This window comes from Filicampus tigris, chromosome 7 (assembly GCF_054856515.1).
Source record: "Filicampus tigris isolate MCC_2025a chromosome 7, RoL_Ftig_1.0, whole genome shotgun sequence".
NCBI classification, from domain to species: Eukaryota; Metazoa; Chordata; class Actinopteri; order Syngnathiformes; family Syngnathidae; genus Filicampus; species Filicampus tigris.
Window position 1 is genome coordinate 22074473 of NC_141223.1, and position 18925 is coordinate 22093397.

General features: G+C 41.5%; 1 protein-coding gene across 5 annotated transcripts in view; it reads right to left on the bottom strand.

Annotated features, from left to right (window-relative positions):
- Nucleotides 1-18925, bottom strand: part of lrfn1 (leucine rich repeat and fibronectin type III domain containing 1) — a 216983-nt gene that overhangs the window by 140977 nt on the left and 57081 nt on the right. For 4 of the 5 annotated variants that reach the window (XM_086036436.1, XM_086036435.1, XM_086036433.1 and 1 more), the window contains exon 2: nucleotides 16636-16822. The exons of the other annotated variant lie outside the window; for it this stretch is intronic. The gene's annotated coding sequence lies outside the window, so the exon portion shown is untranslated. The remainder of the gene's footprint in view (nucleotides 1-16635; nucleotides 16823-18925) is intronic. 5 annotated transcript variants of the gene reach the window in all.

Below are 18925 nucleotides of genomic sequence, written 5' to 3' on the forward strand. Positions count from 1 at the left end.
GTGTGTAGCGACTCGATGTAAGGAATTCACGACACCATCCCGTCACTGTCTCTCCAGCTGAGAGAGTTGGTTTGATCGTGATGGGCGACGCTGCCCCACTTTCAAGCTTTTGGGTCCTTTGGGAACGTTCCCCTCATTCCTTTTCCCCTTTCCTCGCCTGGCTGGTCGGGAACACACAGAGACCCCAGCCAGACACAGTGAAACAACTGCACTAAAATACAGCCCTTGGCTGCAGTTACCATAGAAACTAGCGCCGGCGCATCCTCGACTCGTCCCACTGAATTCCATTTTGCACTTGACCCAGAAAGGAGTATGATATTTAGTCTCGTGGCCAGTGACAATGCTGGTGGTATTAATGTGCGGGTTGAAACGAGTGGCATTCGCACCAGGAATAAGCAATTTGATGCGGCGTAGAGAAGTGACCATGGGTAAAGAGTCCATTAGTGTACCATTTTCATAGTGTGATACATGTGCAATTGAGCCACTGATGTATTCACTGGACATAAAAATTCTGGTTAGTTGTTTGAAATATACTGTATTGGTTGCAATGGACTCAACAAAAAATATAGAAATATATTTATTTTTTGTTGCTAGGCAAAATTCCCAATACTTAATCATCACTGCCCCACTGGACGTAAACACATTTGCCAATAGTCAGCCACACTTTAGGACGTGAGAATTAACTATTCTTTTCATAGCTTTCCGTCCCGGGGGTGGAACGGTCCGTCCCTCCGTCCTGGACAGACGCCTACTTTTGGGCAAAGGACAGGGGGTGACAGGTTTTAAAAAAGGGACAGACTAAGCGAGGGTGGAGGTGGATTTTAGTCTTTATTATTATCCCTCATGCGTGTGACGTGGTCGCGAGGTGGCCAAAGTTAATCTCAACCTACTTGGCGAAATGGGCAAACAACAAAATTGCCTCCGAACACGTCAAAAGCGCCACTAGTTACCCAACTGTGCAGGAGATTTATCAACAGGAGATACAACACGAGTTCTATTAGTACGACAAGTGATGAGAGCCAGTAGCGCGAGCAGCGGAGCCAGCACACCGGCGAGTGACGCCAGCATGCCGCTTGACTGTCCGCTGCCGGAGGAGTACGGAGCTTTAGCTGTGCTAAAACTAATGCCTACAAATATTGCCGCGTTGGTGAAGTTCAACAGTTGTAAAAAAACTAAAGAAAGTAAAAAAATACCAGGTATAACAGGCTCTTCGCTCATGGTTCTCCAAGCCTGGTCTCTTTTCTTGTCCCAGTACAGGTAGCTGGCCGTGTAATATAGCTAAATGGACGAATGGGCGCATTTTCCGTGCTTCGCTCCGCGTCCCACCGCTCCAAACGCATCATCCGCGCCACCTCGCATGCAACCGTGCCCGTCTATGCTAACTGCATTGATTTCAACTGAATCGCACCGCCAGAAATGCCGGAAACGCCAGAAACGGATTTGGTGTGAATGTAGCATTAGACAGCTGGTCTATGCGTTGGACAAGTGCACACACATATAGCAGCACCGAAACTGCTGGAGGGGAAACCAGCGAACCAATCAGCGCCCAGAAGTGGGTGCCCATAAGTTCAGCAGATTTGAATAGTAAATTAGACAGCTAATGAGCTTTAAAAAAGACCTCTGCCATTCGCATCTCTTTTTGGTGGACGTAAGGACGGAACCGCTTTAAAAGGATGAGGACGGATGGGTTCGGAGGACGATATTTTTTATGAATAAAGACGGAGCGTTGAGGACGGATGGGCACCATGGCCGCGGACAGAGGACGGACCTTGCAAAAAAGGGTCAAGTGCCCAGCTCATATTCTTTTGTTCCACAAGATTTCAACTTCATTTGGATGTTTCTTCTGCATTATCACAATGATTATTGTGTCTTCACTGTGCTCTTTGCTGATGCAACATGCAAATGTCCCCTCACTGGGAGGCACGGGTAACACATTATCTTATCTTATCACACGATAAAAGTTACGCATTGCATCAAATTAGCACAACAAAAGTGCCATCTCCTTTGAAAGTCTTCTTGGAGAGGGACTTTCTCAAGCTTAGCGGAGTTAATTATCACAAGCATCAGGCCTTCATTACATACCCAATACAATACGAGTCTATAGGCTCCAACAAGGTCTGGTCATTTTCTTATAGTGTACTCTGGGCGCCGTTGGGACTTCATTAGAGTGTTCAAATAGGTCGGCGGCATCCCATTATGCCGCAACTGGCCTTTATATTCTGTTCAGCAGTGATGGAGCTTCTATATCATTACCACGCACCCGCCCCACTCTCCTTACATTTATTTGCTTTGGAACCAGCTACGGGCACTTTGTGACATAACAGCCTCAATAAGCATTGCGTGGCCAACTGGGGCAACATGGCAGGTATGATCACTGCCACGGGAACAGAAAGACAATTAGTTAGCTAGTTAGATAGCTAGCATTTTAATTAGTAGCTAACTTTTGATGATGCCAGCTGGCAGATTACAGTAAATACAGTGTTAGTTAGTTAGTTAGTTAGTTAGTTAGTTAGTTAGTTAGTTAGTTAGTTAGTTAGTCAAAACGTTTAAAATTAGAGGCAGACCGGCCTATGCACGGCGACTATTTTTTCCCCCCGGAAAAAAATGACGAAGAATGACGGACGGCGGAAGGGTCCCAGCGCTGCAGACGGACGATGAATAACGGACGCTCAATTTTTAGTAGAATGGTACTGGTACTATTCCTGTAAAGGTGTAGGCCTACTGCACATCTAGAAGTGTTCATGTCTCTATGGTTATTCCACTTGTTTTTTTTTTCATAGCCATATTGTTGAATGGAATCTTTTTGCCACCCTCAAAGTTGTACACAAAACACCAACTACTGACAGCATTAAATAAATTAAACGTTTACTAATTTAAAAAAGAATCCCATGTAATAAGCATTTACAGATTTTGATGAATATTCCTTTAATGCACCTTTGGCAGCAATTAGAGACATTATAGTTTTTTTTTTTTTTTTCAGGTTGTTTGAGGTGTGTCGGTGCACAGCCATTTTCAGATCTCCCCAGAGATGTTTATTCAGATTCAAGTCGGGGCTTTGGCTGGGCCACTCGAGGACATTCACAGAAGCAATTTCTTTCAATGTGGGGACAAGTATGTGCCTTTCCAAATCTTGTCCAATCAACTTAACTTTGATTTAGTATTTGAAACATTCCAAGGATGATCAGTGGCAACAGCTCACAAGCAAAAATCTGCCAAAATATGAACATGTGACGTGCTGTGAATACACGGATGCACGGTAAGAGAGATGGTATTTCTTGGTGCTGGCCTGCAAACAAAGATGGGAAGTACAAAATCTCCATTGTAAATGAACTTGGTACATATTCAGCATCAGTTGTCCCCCACTAGGGTTGCCAACCGTCCCTTGAAAAACGGAATCGTCCCGTATTTAGGTACGTAAGTATGCGTCCCATATTGAGTTGTAAAGGGACGCATTTTGTCCAGTAATATCGTCAGAGTAAAAAATAATGTGTAAAATGTGGATTCAATGGAATTAAAGGAACAACAGTTCTTTAACACACCACCTCCGCAAAGACTAACTTCAAAATAATGCTTACCAAATAATACATTGCGTCATTGATACCAATGCAATAGCCTTAGTAAGACTTTTACTTTGAAATTGACCTACGTGGTGGCGTAACAGAGAACTTGACTTCCGCATTCGACGTCTCAACTTGCCACCTACATCAACGCAACGCCATCCCGAAGTCACATTCAGCCGCGAATTTAGGTCGCTAACAAACCGCTAGTTAATTACGCTGTCATTGTACGATACGGCACAAGTCTCCGGCGTTAGTAGCAAGCAGATGTTATCATTAGCAACAAGTGCCTGGCTGGTACTTCAACAGCTGTTTCTTGCTTTTTTTTTTAACTTCTTTTTCAATATTGTGGAGATTATTTTGTAATGTGCAGTCCATGTGTAAAGGAAGGTGCCTTAAATTGCACTTCAAGGTAAAAAAAAATAAAACAAAACCTTGTCTTCATTTATTTTATAAAAACACTTTTGCTCATTAAATAGTTTTAAGAAAACAATCAGCTCAAAATGTCTGGCATAATACCTTGCTATACACTGTACCACTTATAAAATAAAAGCATTCTTATTTTATACGTGGTACAGTGTATAAAATAACAAGGGATCCTGCTTTCTATTGCGTTCTTAAATCCTAAATGGCCATATTAGACATTAGGAGTTTTTTTTAATGGGCAAAAGTGTTTTATACAATAAATGAAGTCAAAGTTCTAATCATCTTTTTTTCCTTTCTTTCTTTTGCTGATCCAAAACACAATCCGATCTCTGACTGAAAATCCATGACCGATCTGAACCGTGACTCATGTGATCCGTTGAACCACTAGTGAGTACCAAAGTCAATCTCCTGGTACTAATGTGAGTAATCCATGAAAAAAATGATGTACAACCCTGTTAATATGGGAATGTACAAGGAATGTCAGCATTGTATGACAAACAACATACAGTATAATAATTGTTGGGTGGAATAAACAAATACAATTGATGGACAAGTATGTTGGATAGATTCATAATACATAAAAGTAATGAAGTGATGAATAATAGTTAAAGAAGACACACACAGCCTTACATTAACTACAAGTTCAAACAGATACGCATATTTTTTTACTGTACATTCAGTCGATATACTACACTTAAACTATAAATATAGTGAAGAGTGAGTGGACAAATATGTGAAAATGTTCTGCTGAACTGATTAAAGGTGAGCTCATTTTAAGCTTCAACTATAACATGTCTCGCTCAGTGTTTTACTCTGCAGTTGTCAAAGACGTTTCTGCCAAGGCAGAAAGCTCTTTGCCCTTGGCAACACATAGTGAACTTTCTGATTGGATAACAGTAGAATCTTCTAAATTATAGATCAATAAATATATTATATATATATATATATATATGAATTAATTGCAAATATCACGACTTTATCTTGAGGATCAATACTTAAAATTGAGCACTATGGATCGGAATATCGATATTTTGGTATCGATACGCCCATCCCTCGTCGAAGGCAGTCAGGTTGGCCGTCCCCGCCGATTAGGTGTCCCTTATTTATTTTTCAGGGAGTTGGCAACCCTATCCCCCTCCCCCTCGCTGCACTGCTCAGCAGCACCTTGTGTGCAGTCGGTGGGGGGTGGGGGTGACTTTGCTGGTGCTTCACCTCATTCACCAGCGTGTTCGCACAGTGTGTGGGGATTAGAGCATGGCGGCGGTCTGGTGCTCTAACCTTTGGCTTCCTTCTATCTTATCATCCCTCAGCTGGAAAAAAAAAAAAAAAAAGAAAAGAACCACCATGAGCAATACAGAAGAGAATTGAGCTCTCAGACTGTTTTTTTCCCCCTGCCCTCCGTCCTCTGCTTTACTGTTGTAATAACAAGCAGGACAAAGGAGGCCACTACTTATTTGGACATCACAACAACTTACATCTGAGCCTCTCATGCTACTTGGCTGCCGTCAGTCAGTCCTCTGCACTCAGCATCAGATTACATTACTGGAAACCTTCTATTCAATGAGAGCAGCATGGCCACAGAAAACCACACGAAACCTGCATCAGAACCGACATCTTGTTAGTGAATCATCATGCGGGCTAAAGGAAACCGCTCCTGCATACACTCAGTGATCCAATAGAGAGAACTGCATCAAGAAAGACACGCCTGCCTTCACAGGCACACAGCTTGTATAAAAAAAACACCATTGTTCCACATAAGTGGCATTCACATATCAGAGCCGTGTGGGAGGTTTAACACCAACGCTGTTCCGCCGTGTAACAGTTGCGGCAATATCATGCTTTCATGGGTTCTGCGTAAAAGGCAAAGGTGGACAAATTCGGGATTCTCATGTTGCGGCGCTGATGCAGCAATTTTGCAGGATCGCTGTGTAAAACAGGCCAATTTGGAAAAACAGTACATGGTTACAGAAATTCCATCAGAAATAATATGAAGGGGGAGAAAAAAAAAATCCAGATTTTTCCGGGCTCTTTTGAAGGATTTGTGCAATATTAGCATCAGGCTGGTAATTACTGACTCTAGATGGATAGCTGAATATTAGCCAATATATTAGCCATATGTTGATCGGACGATAATTGCATGACACATTTATGGTCATTACACACAAACCACTAAATGTCCTTACACATAAGTAGTCAATAGAAAGAAGAAAGAAAACTATTTGTGTCTTGTGTAACACACACACCAACAGGCCTTCACGTAACTGCATGCATACAGCTTTGTCTAATGTAATGGAACGTGGCTTTGAGGGATATCCGACGGCGCTAGAAGTCCTCGTGACCAAGGAAAGTCTGCAGGCCAGACGACCTGGTCCTTGAAGTGATTAACCATAGATGGATTAGATCAGAACCAACGTTTTTAATTAGACTCATTTGACAGCACAACACTATATATGTGGGGGTTGCATCTCAGACAGCGCCCTTTTCTCACTTCGCCCCCATGGGTGTGAGTGTTCGCGAGGTAAGAAAAGAAGCCCAGATCTGACCTTGTCTGATTCCTGTATTTCAGAGATTGAAAGAAATGGACGAGCAAATTCAATCAACTTGTGTGAGTCTTGATTTACATGGGATGCTTTCTTGAACACGCATTGGAAAATGGTTGCTGTATGTGAACTAATAATTGAGCTTACATCCCAAGGGAGTGTCCTGCTGAAATTTTCCAACAATATATAAAATGGTGGACAAATTTCAGAGCTCCAGTTTGGGCTCTGATGCAGCAATGCTGCACGTTTCCGCGTGAACGAGACCAAGTCCAACTTGGAATCCAAGACAACCACGGTGCATGCCAGCAGACCTCATCTGACGGTCAAAATCCCACTTTGCCAGGTTTTGCATGAAAGTCAAGTGCAAAAACAATACTGTCAACCATTACATGTGAAATCTCTTATTAGAGGTGCAATGATTAATCGACAATTACTCAATTATCAAATTAATCGATAATTATTTTTGATAATGGATAATGGATCATTTACTTTATTAAAATTAAATTTGTCCAAATTCTCGGAATCTCAACAATAAATATTATCCAATTTCTACAATGCCCCATGAAAGCAGCCTGTATTTTTGGGTTGCTTGTACTTTGGAAAACAATGATCAACATTTTTGCCTATTTTCGGACATGGTACGAAACAGATATAAATCAGTCAATTTAATCATATTCAATTTATGTTTCAGGAATTTCTACACTGCCAATTTGAAATGATTACCTGTTTTTGAATACATGTTTTTTAGGGATCCAATTAATTAACAAAATAATCGACAGATGAATCAATTATTTAAATAGCTATAACCTACAGGCTAACAGCCCTAATGTCTAATTTTGCTCGGTTCTGTGTATAAATCAAACAACAACAAAAAAAAGTGCAGCTTTTTCAAAGAGGCATTCATTGAGTTTAATAACTTACAGTATTATTCAAATTAAATAATTTAATTATTGGCATTGTCGTTGTGCAAAGGACTAAACCTGGATATTGTGAGTTACCTCTATTTAGTTACACAGAAAAGGATGTAAAAAAACAATATAAAGTACAAAAATATGCATATAAATACTTTAAAAATAGTGTATCTGTAATTGTAAAATGTTTAAAACACTTTGTTTTGGTAAAGGCAGAATTTTGATAAAAACCCTTGTATTAGAGCTCATCGGGTTGGTGCAAATATACCTAATGTTGAGTACACTTTCCTGATCAAGTGACCTTTACAACATTCGGACAGATATGCAATAATTTATGCAAGCAATGTTCCACCCGCCAGCACAAATGCATCAACACTAGGGGTGGGAACGATAATCGTTTTTTTCGATGCGTCGTTCGTTTTATTAAAATGATTCTGCATCGTTTCAGAGTTATTAATAATCGATGTTTAATAATCAATGTTTAAAGCATAAAATTAAAAAAACTCTGACTTATTCTGTGAGGTGCTCTCGCAACTCTCCCAACAAACTCCAAAAGAGTGAGAAAAATTACCAAATCCATTGCAGAGTACATTGCAACAGATTTGCGCCCGAATTGGTTGTGGAAGGAAGGGGCTTTCGCAGCCCCGTTGCAGACAGTGACGCTGTATATAAAATTCCCGTCGTGCAGTAAAATAACGCCAGAGCATGTAGATTACTTCTTTCCTCACACAAACACTTAGAATATGCACACCTTCTGCAAGATTAACAGTTTAAAGTCTGTTATTTATTGTTACAAAATATGTTGCTTTCTATTTCGAATAATAACGCTGTTCTCTTTGATGGCAATTTCTCAGGGCTTAATGTTAGTGTTAATTACACCACTCACAGTAAGCTGTGGAACGAGCTCGAACTTTTATTGCTCTTAACGAGAGGAAACACACGGTACAGTCTTCTACCATCCATATCGTTACAGCACCGGGCGCCTTTTTCTTTCTTCAGTCTCGTCTTCTTTGGTTTTTGTCCACCCAGGGACATTCTTGCTCCCTGGTTCACTTCGCCAACAGTCATTTTTCACAGAATGTTCAACACTGCCCTCTGCTGTAACGCACAATATCACGTCCAACATAAACTACTTGTGAAATAAAGGTCACCAATTGATATATCAACCATCCATCCATTATCTAAACCGCTTTATCCTCCCGAGGGTCGCGGGGGTGCTGTCTTCGGGCAGAAAGCGGGGTACACCTTGAATTGGTTGCCAGCCAATCGCTGGGCAAATTGCAATATCATTTAAAAGAAAATATACTACACCAGGTGCTACATTAGGTTAAATAAAAGCAGCGTTTATTGCTAAGTTCGACAGTAATGCCAATCAGACGATGCATATTGCACCTAAAGTATTAAAATACAGGTTGTGCATGTTTTGATAATTGTTTTTGTATAGGAGAAGTTACAGACATTTGTTACAACAAATGCTGCCATTGGCACTTTTTGAAATTTGTGTTGACACACGTATTATAAAACTGACTATAAAATGTAAGACATTGTAGTGATGCATCGGAATCGAATCGAATCGTAGGAATCGGATCGAATCGTGTACCTCTGAATCGGAATCGGATCGAATCGTGAGGTACCCATAGATTCCCACCCCTAATCAACACTATAATGAATGTGAATATCTCTCTAACACAAAAGAAGTACAGGTTGTTCTATAGGCCGTGTGCTGGCAGGCCTTGAGAGATGATTAATAGTAATTGCATGAATTGATGGAAGGACTTCAAAAGATCTTTGTCCAAAATGGACTGAGAGGTCAAAACTAATTTGACAAGACAGCATCTCTGTGGTATACACGAGGGTACAAATCATTTGGAATCAATGTGGACGTGTACCTTTGCCTATTATGGCATGTCAGCAAAAAATAAAAAAGACTTAGCAGCTAATATAGCTTCTTTTTTTTTGCTTTATATTGAGAAGGGTAACACGATTAAAAGCAATGGTGCTTCTTCTGGTCAATGTCACAGAGATCTCCTGAGAGCAGCTTAGAACGACTTCACCCGGCTACAACTACCCTACAACCTTGTGCGGCAGCTTTAAAGATGACAGTAGAGCTCCGATATCAGTACAGCGGGAAGAAGCAGTACTTAATGTAATAGATTTAACGATGATATCACTCTCCGGGCATGAAATGGACTGACTGGATTCCGCCTTGATGACCATCACTTCCTTTACCGGCCTAAAAGTGCTGCTTTGCATGAAAGCTGGTGCGCTGCCGGCCCCTGACGAGCAGCATATGGACTCATTAGCATGGCCGATTAGAAGTGTCTCGCCCTCGAGGACCCGCCGCCGCCATCCACCTCGGGGGGACTGAGTGGGCCGCACGTGACAAATCTTGTCTGCGACACGCCCCGCTATATTAGATCGCGAGTTGCCGGATTGAGGGGGGTGGGGTATTGGGGGTCGACGTGGGTCAACACCACCGGAGTAGCAGACCATGTGACAATGATGGTTGAAACATGTTAACATTGACTGAAGGCGTTCAGATTCAAGCAATGCATATGCAGTAATGTCTAAATTAAGTCCCATCACGTCAGCAGCATTAATGTTAGCATTCTGCTTAATGAGCTAACAACAGCGTTGTTATTTGCGGTGAAAACCCGCAACTGGGGGGTAGGAAACAAGACCAAATGGTGGAAATCAGCTAATGCCCAGTGATACCCACCCCCGAATGTTTTAAATAGTTCAAGATATTAATAGATTAAAGCCTAGATGTACCCCGAGTTATTGTGCCAAAGCACTTTAATATCATGTTTAGCTCATGTACAATGTAAAGTAGTCAGTGGACAGCTTGTATGACAGTGTAAATTTGACCTCAAATTGACTCAATATGCAGCCATCACTGTCTACACCAGGGAGAGGCAACTGGCAGCCTATCTTATGTATTATAAGATTGTCGTATAAGATTATCCTTTGGTCTGAGGTCTGTTAAGATTGGATTTGCTCTGATAATCAGGTCCGAAACAGGTCGGGGCAAACCATCTTAAAGAATAAATGTGATGAATGTTTACGACCAAAATCTTGATGTTATTTGATGGCGCAAACTGTGACCTGAACGGAATGTAGCCATTCAAAGAAGCGCTCTGACTGATGAACAAGGAAGCAATGGTACATCAATCGAAATTTCTCTTTTAGGATAAAAGTGGGTTCCCCATATGGCAAGAAGTATTTTCCATTAAGTAATACTTTTTTTTGGACACCATTTTACATCGCTCCAGCTTCCTGTTGTCTTTAATTCACATCGGCGCATATCTGGAAGTAGGGCTGTTCGATTAAACGATTTTGAACCGTAACCGAATTTGCTGGATAAAACGATTTTAAAAACGTTCAAATCCGCACTGTATCTGTAAAACCTGTATCTGCTTCCTCCCCCGAGCGCGCAGTCCGAAACAACGACACCATCCATGGCTACCAGCGATTCTGCTATTTGCTCAGACAAGTGAGCGTTTGGTTAATAAATCGGGCAAATATAGATCTGTAGTGTAGTGTCTGCCCCTCATGTACAATACAACCCGCGAGCAAGTAACTTAAAGTCTCAACGGCGTCCCTTTTTTTCTCTTCTACAATGGACCTCTGGCCAGCCGGTGCATCCGTACTTTTAAGCTTGACAGTGCATTGTATTATTGTTTGACAGTTTTGCACTAATCATTGATTTAAGTAAGTAAGTAAGACCAGGGAGAAAGGTGAAAGGCTAGTCACTAGCTGGTTGGCAAAATGACTTGCTGACAGACTGTTTGGTTTACAGACTTGACTGTTTACCTTATCTCATGTTGATGATTTCGTTTCAGATGGTACATGCACTTACTTCTTTCATTATTGGTTTAATTAAGAACAGATCTGAAATCTACTGTGTAAGTAAAATGTTGTTAATCCCAATGGATTGTTCTGTGTGTATTAAGTTAAATTGACTCGCATTTTGAGTTCAAAGAAAGAAAAATTAAGTTTAAATAAAAGACATTCAAAATACTTCATTTTTCCTTATTTTTTATTTTACAAAGAAATCGTAATCGTAAAATCGGGTTTGACAGAAAATAATTGGGATTTTTCTTGTTAGGCAAAATCGAACAGCCCTATCTGGAAGTGTGTTCTTCGTTTTTGTGAAATCACATGTGAGCCCACGAGACTTCTGTCTCGAAAGACTTCATTTCGAGATGGATGATGTCATGGCATAGTTAGGTGTATGGTGTTCTGTGTTGAGGTCATCGGAGAAGACCACACATGATACGACCAAAACTGTTAAATCCCTCATTTTCTCTCTTTACGCTTGAGATCTGTCATAGTTCCATTTTAAGATTGATAAAGTCCTTATACTTGTACCAGGCATTAGACTGTACGCTTTTTATTTATGCAAATCCGATAGTTTATGAATAAACATATCCCTCCACAAAGTTTTAACAGGATTCAGTTGTGTTCTTTTTGCATAAAACTGCTGATGAAGCAACAAATGAACAAACAAACTCAAATGAACACCATATCTCTTGGCTTGGCACTTTTCTTGGCAGTGGTAATAAAGTCGCTGGGATCAGAGACAACCCAGTGAGTGGTGAGGCCTCCATGAGCTAGCACAGAGGGTATTCCCTCGTTCCTCTTTGAGGCACAACAGGCACCTCAGACAAATGGCTCCGGTTACGACACAGCTTTCACTAAAATGATCTTTTAACTGGGTAAAAGATAAAACAACAACAAAAAACAGTTCTTTCTTCTTACCAGTGGAGGAAGGCCAAGTAAAGGACACGTCCCCTTGGCACAGCCATGCACTCAGTGCGACGCATTTACGGGCGAGGGGTCAACCCCCTCACTGCAAGTCCACTTTTTTCCGCCGTTTTATCCTCCAAAGGCACGCAAAAGGTTTGCGAGTAATTCCGCGGTCAGAGAAAGATTGCATCACACAATGTTTTTGTGCAGTGCCTTGCTGGTTCATTGATCCCTTTAAGTGGCGCGAAGGTGAAGCTCTGCTGGAAAAGGTTCTGTGAGGCTAACGATTCCCAGACTCCCTCGTTGGATGTTGGTCACAGGTGAGCAAATCGAGGCCACCACCCTGCTGTAACCCAAGATGGGCCAGCCTTGACAGTAGACATAGCCACAATCTAACAGGCTTCTTTTCAAGATAACAAAACTTGATTACAGAGGTGGGCATTCCATCTGACTGACGGACCGGTCCGTCTATCCGTCTATGACGGATGCCCGTTTTGCAGGCGATAAACGGGAAACTTAAAAAAAAAGACGGACCAAGCATAGGTGTGGATTTTCGCCTGTCTATGTAATCGTCTATAACCTGACATTGATGATTATTGTTTCGTTTGATGTAGGTAAGTTTGCTGCTTGATTTGTGCATTTTAGATCAGGCATGTTTTTGGTCGGCTAATGGGTCCCAATAGCGTGCCGCACGAGTGCCATTTTTAGACCGCGCGACGTCACATCGTGAACTGGAAGAGGGTCAACATAGAGGCGCGCTCGCAGACTGCTTCTTTTCTGCCCGTTTATCTCAGAAAAAAACATGCAGAATAAACACCGCTGCTATGGAACTTGCAGAAACGACGCCAGACACTACGACCCTCCACATATGAAGGATGTATTCTTTATTTGTTTTCCAAAGCTAAAAACGCCAGCAAGGTGAAGCCTTTCACCTTCATATGTAGTAAACATTTTGTTGGGGGCCATATAGTTCTACAGCTGGCATTCCCGATACCTTGCCGGCCACTGCCTGCATCAAAGAGGTAAGCAATTTCCATCATTTTCTTTATTTTTTGCTTGGCGTTTGGGCCTACTGCTCATGCCTGACGACAATGAAGAATGACGTGGAAAAATGTAAAGCCAGATTGTTTTGTACTACTGAGGTGCTCCAGCGAGCTCCCCTAAATTCCCACACAGTCCTAGCTCTCCAGAGCAGTGCACAATCAGTTCGACTAGACAGAAGCGATAACGGAAGCGCGGTTACAATAATAGATGGACTGTCCGATAGGCGATCACTATTTGGTCCGGCTTGCCAAATAGACTTATAACGGAAGGGTACCCAGGCTACGATGGATGGATGGATGGATGGATGGATGGATGGATGGATGGATGGATGGATGGATGGATGGCGACTGACACATTTTTCATGGCTGGATTTGCACAAAGTGGTTCAAGTATGCTTGTGGAAAGAGGGAGGAAAATATTTTGGAATCATTAAAAATACAAGTACATGTATTTTTCTGATTATTTACTCTATAAGGGGTGGTGCTTTTTTTCCAGTCAAACAGTTTATGAGTAATAACAATACAAACCGGATAGCACCCAATGTTGGGTTTGTACCACAGCTGCCCTAAACTAACAGGATAACCATTACCAAAAGTATTTTAAAAAAGTATTAAAAAATAAATAAAACAATAGCTGTGTAGTAGTCAACAGAGCTGGGCACTTGACCCTTTTTTGGCCGTCCGGCCGCGACCCTCCACCCTTGACCTGGGTACCCTTCTGGCCGCGACCCCCCGGCCATATTCGTAAACATTGTCGGCCCCGCCCCGTTCCGACCGACAAAAAAAGAGGTGAACGATGCCACCGTGGGAGAGATGCTAACACGGAAGAGGTTTATTTAAAGACAATTAGCTGGCTAACTATTCAAACCCGCTCCGGACACGCTTCAAACGCGCCACTTACTCACGTACCCATGTAGTGTATGGACCTACTTTTCCAGGGGTAGTTATTCGCCCTGTGATTTCCGCAGTGCACCGCGACGTGCGCTGAGTGATATAATTTCATGTGTTATCAGTGATTCGACTCGTCTGTGAATGAATGCCGTTTACGCGATAAAAAGAAGCTGAGCTCCGAGACTTCTCCAAGTTATTGAGTTGTGAAAGACACAACAACCCAGCTGCGTGTACTTACTTCCATTGCGAGCCATGGTGTTGGTTTTGTTGTATTGTATAATTTATTTGTCCAACAGACGACAAGTCAACAAGTTACCTATTTTCCACCCTCCCCTCCTTCACACTTCCCTGCCTTCAAAATAAAAGCATGCCAGCAAACCACTACACAGAAGGTTTGCTACGGCGTATTTACGGAAGAAGGGAAGTGCATGATGTGCCAGTGTCATACTTGAGTGCTGCGCGCCGCTTGATTTTCCTCCCGGACACAATTTGTTTTGAAAGAAGCCTAAAAAGAAGCCTTTCACCGAGTAGGCTGAGATTAAATTTGGCCGCCTCGCGAGCACGTCACACGCATGAGGGCCGATTAGTGGGCCGGACTAAAATCCACTTCCGGCCATGCTTAGTCCAGCCATTTTTAAAAATGTGTCACCCCCCACCCCTCCGCCCCAAAAATGGGCATCCGGCTGGGCCGGAGGGTCCGACCCAGGGACAGACTGCCCAGCTCTGGTAGTTAATAGTAAAGTGTAGTAGTCTATTGTGTTGTGTTACTATTTGTGTTTTGTACTGGAGTGTGAATGCAGTGTGGCATGGTGTGCGTGTGTGTGTGCGGGTGTGTGTAGTACATCATAAATCTGATGCATTGTCATCATTATTATTAAAGGATATTTGTAATGTGATGTATTTACTGTATATCATGTGGTGTTTTTGTGTATCATTGTGTGTGTTAGTTGCCGTGTAGCGTTCCTGCCATGTAATGTTGGTGCAATGTATCTTGTACATATTTTAGAGGAGAATAAAGAGAAATAAAGTGTAGCAAGTCTGCAATGGTCGAGTCTCCCCACCTCAAAGACGGCCACACACGACGAAGAACCAGCGGGGAATGAACACATTACAGCGCGGCAACTCATTAGACGAATGTCATTGTCGTGTGTGCTCATGTGTGTGTGTGTGTGTGCGCGCGCGTGGTGAAGGCTCTGCCTTGCAAGCACGGTTACCATACCAAAGAAGATATTTCACTGGACTCCAGTCATCTGCAGCGATAATTCAATAACTTATAATAGCTTTTTCTGTATTTCGATAAGGGATTTTCCACTCGAAATTCATCACGAGAGCCATTGCCCCGAGAAAAGTGATTCTTTGACTTTGATAGGAGCTTCATCATTTTTTCGTAGGAATGTGAACTAATGCTACTTCGCTGTCCAGGAGTATCATTGGAAAAGCATTAGATAATATGTTTCCATTATTGGCTACTGCTACGCAGATGGTACTGAATGATCGTCAACATGATTTCACAATATTTCTTTGATCTGTCATGAGCAAAATTAACCAACAATTAATTGTAACGCATACTAATGGTCTGAGACTAAATTACAGTGTCTGAATGTCTTAAGATTCTGTTTTGACACCAGTGTTGTATTGAGCAGAATAATGCTGCCAAGTTGCAACTGAGTAGTGCACTCAGAAGAAACAATTAATCAGCAATAAATTCCCCTTAATCACCGGAATTCTTATGGATTATTACGACCATCTCTAATTTGCATGAGTTCTTTTGTGTTAACCTGTCAGGTGGTTCGAAGGAGTTGTCATAAATCTCTTGGAAAAAGGCAGATGCTTAAAAAAAAGACAAGGGGTTTCTGTGAAAATTATTTCAGGCAAAGCTATAATCCAGAACAGTAAGCATGCTTGATTCATTGTATCTAACCTCCTCAGGGGCTGCCAGTGGTGACAAACTGTCGATTCTGTCGTTGAAAAACTAGGTACACACAAGAATTGTGAACTTCTTCCTAACCTAATACAATACAACATAAGAAAACCCCAACACGGCCAAGAAAAAAATTAGCCCGGGTTGACCCATAAGGACTTGCCATTGTCAATATTGAACTGCTTTGATATTTCCATTCACCAAGCATATCAGGGAGAGGGTGAAAAGAGAAAGAGAAATCACTCTTCATCACCCTAAACCACAGTGCAATCGTGCAGGATAATCATTTGGAGACATCCAATCATCAGGCTTTTGCTGACTGGTTGCTCAAATTCTGCCCGATTACAATAGGGAACACAGTTTTTGTTGGATTAGGTCTGACAGCTGTTTTTTTGGGTATGGAATGCAAAATTAAGCTCAGTTTTTCTCTATCACGTCAAGTTTTTGAGCCATAGATACCCATTTTCTTAAAATATACCAAATAAATGTGTGCATTTGTAAATACAACACAACATTACAAGCTTTGAAAACTAAAACAAGCAAACAAACACATAAAACAAAATGGCATTGTTACAAGGTTAAGAGAAAAGCCACCACCTCTTAATTCCTGCTCTGCTATGCTGTTTGCAGATATTGACAGTCCTGGAGCTGCACACACCCCTCGCCGCAGTGTCTCAACTGTGACTGCACAAAGAAGTTGCCACGTAGCTGTAGATGAGTCCAATCAGAATCAGCTCTTCTTACTACAGCTAATCAGTGGGATTTTGTTTTTCTGGAGGGTAAGCTGTGGAGAAAAAAAAACAACTTCACATTCTAAACAAAAACTGACTGCAATTTTGGAATCAGCATGCCAGTTTGAGTTTGAATCAGCATAAAAATCGAACTCAATTTTTTTTTTTCCAAATTGTTCCCCAGTGTTATCAGTATATGAGTCGAGTAGTAATTGTGGTTTATTATAATGTTTAAAATTTCCCTGATATAGATGACACGCTTGTGGACTTTGAACCAGTAGAACCAGTAGAACCAGTCGAACGTGACATATGGTTAAGATTTATGTTTGTAGACAATGACAATATCGACGGCTTTGTAACAGAAAAGAGGATGGTAATTACGACTCCATTTTTTTCTAAATTAAAAATAGTGCTTCTCTTACACTGACACTTTATTTTTACACCTTTGATTCAAACAGTAAAGATGAATAAACTCAGGCCTGTGTGAAAGCCACATGTCTAAGCTCTCAAATTCGTTTGCAATTGATGATATTAATTATTTGGTAGGTGTTGAATTTCTGGAAAAACTTCAGGATTTCTAGGGTAATTCCAAAGACGGCCTTAGGTTTTGGGGAGCTGTTGAGCAGGGCGCATTAGGCCTTAATGGGTTAAGTTGGCAAGACATCTAAGTCTTAAAGCAGTTGAGTCCAAAGTGACATACTCGTCGTGATCTTCCCTTGTAACACATCCTGATCGTTTGCCATGACTCATTCCCACATCGACTTGGCAAGCCGGTTTATTCAGCAGAGCACAATGAGTAGGACTCTGCAATTAAAAATAGGCCAGAAAAAGTGCAATATCTTGTTAACTTTCTGTATTAGTCACTAAAAAAGTTGTGTGGAGTCAAGACTCATAAAGGCAATTATTGGATTGAATGGTTTTGGGGTTTTTTTGCAGCTCACCGTTAAAGATTTATATCTTCGTTAGGAGCCAACTATGCTCAGGATGGAGACTTCTTTTGATGTGTGGCAAATAACAAGGTAACAGGATTAGTTCTCTCAATTAGCCATTGCTGTGTTGTGCAAGTTCTTTAGTCATTTTAATCAAATTATAAAGGTAAAGACGAAGGTGAACGTATTAATCCCGCGGCAATATATCTGTGTCCATCTGCCAGCCCTGCGGCCGCATTGTTGGCTGAATGATATGACTTCCGTATAGAAAGAAAAGGTCAGAATTCAGTTCCCAGACTTAATTCTGGAGTCAGGTCTAGTAAGTGATCCCCGCGCTCGCCGCATACTAATTTGCGCCGACGTTGTCCTTGAGAAGCCAGTGATTAATAATAGATACACCGTGGCTGTAAGGCAATAGCGAGGGTAAGCCGGAGAGCGCCGTCTCGGAACGCCTGCAGCCCTCCTTTCCATCGCTGCAGCTCCAGTTTGGCACATTCCAATAAAAAGAAGCAATTCCGGAGGTGGCAAAGTGCCTCACACATTGTACACTAGGACCTCATCTTTCAAGTGAAGTGGACTTTTGAGTTTAAGATATTAGCTGTTGCTCGACCGATTTTTTGTTGTTGTTAATATTCCCTCAGAAAGAAGCAAAATGCTCGCTTTAAGCTGTTTATTGCCATTCCTAGTTAAAGTTTACACAAAACAAAGAGAATTATAAAGTGAGATATAAGGAAACCACTTACAATAATCCCCTAGTTTAATGCAAACTCATAAAGCAAAATGCCATAGGCTGGCTAACAAAACTGGCATCAGTAGTTATAACCCTTTAAGCAATGACTATTTTGAAAACAAACCAGCAACATATGCAACAGACAATAACCAGGTTTACATAGAGCCATGTATTCCTATTTGAATTAATCCGATTGATCAATTGGAATGAAAATGCTCCATATAAATACCTCAATCACAATAAAAAGGCCAAATACACATGGAAATTTATTAGGATTCACATGGATGGTATTTTACCAATCTGAAAGGGCGTCATGTCAACAGTTTGGAAAAGCCAAGGTGCCAAGTCTGCGGCTGCTCGATCTTGACATACCGAATTTTCCGGGCTATAAGCCGCACTGATATACAAACCGCACCCACTCTATTTTTAGAACATTTTGGAAAAAAACGTCAATAAGCCGCAACTTTATACAAGCCGCACCTGTCTATGTTGAAAAG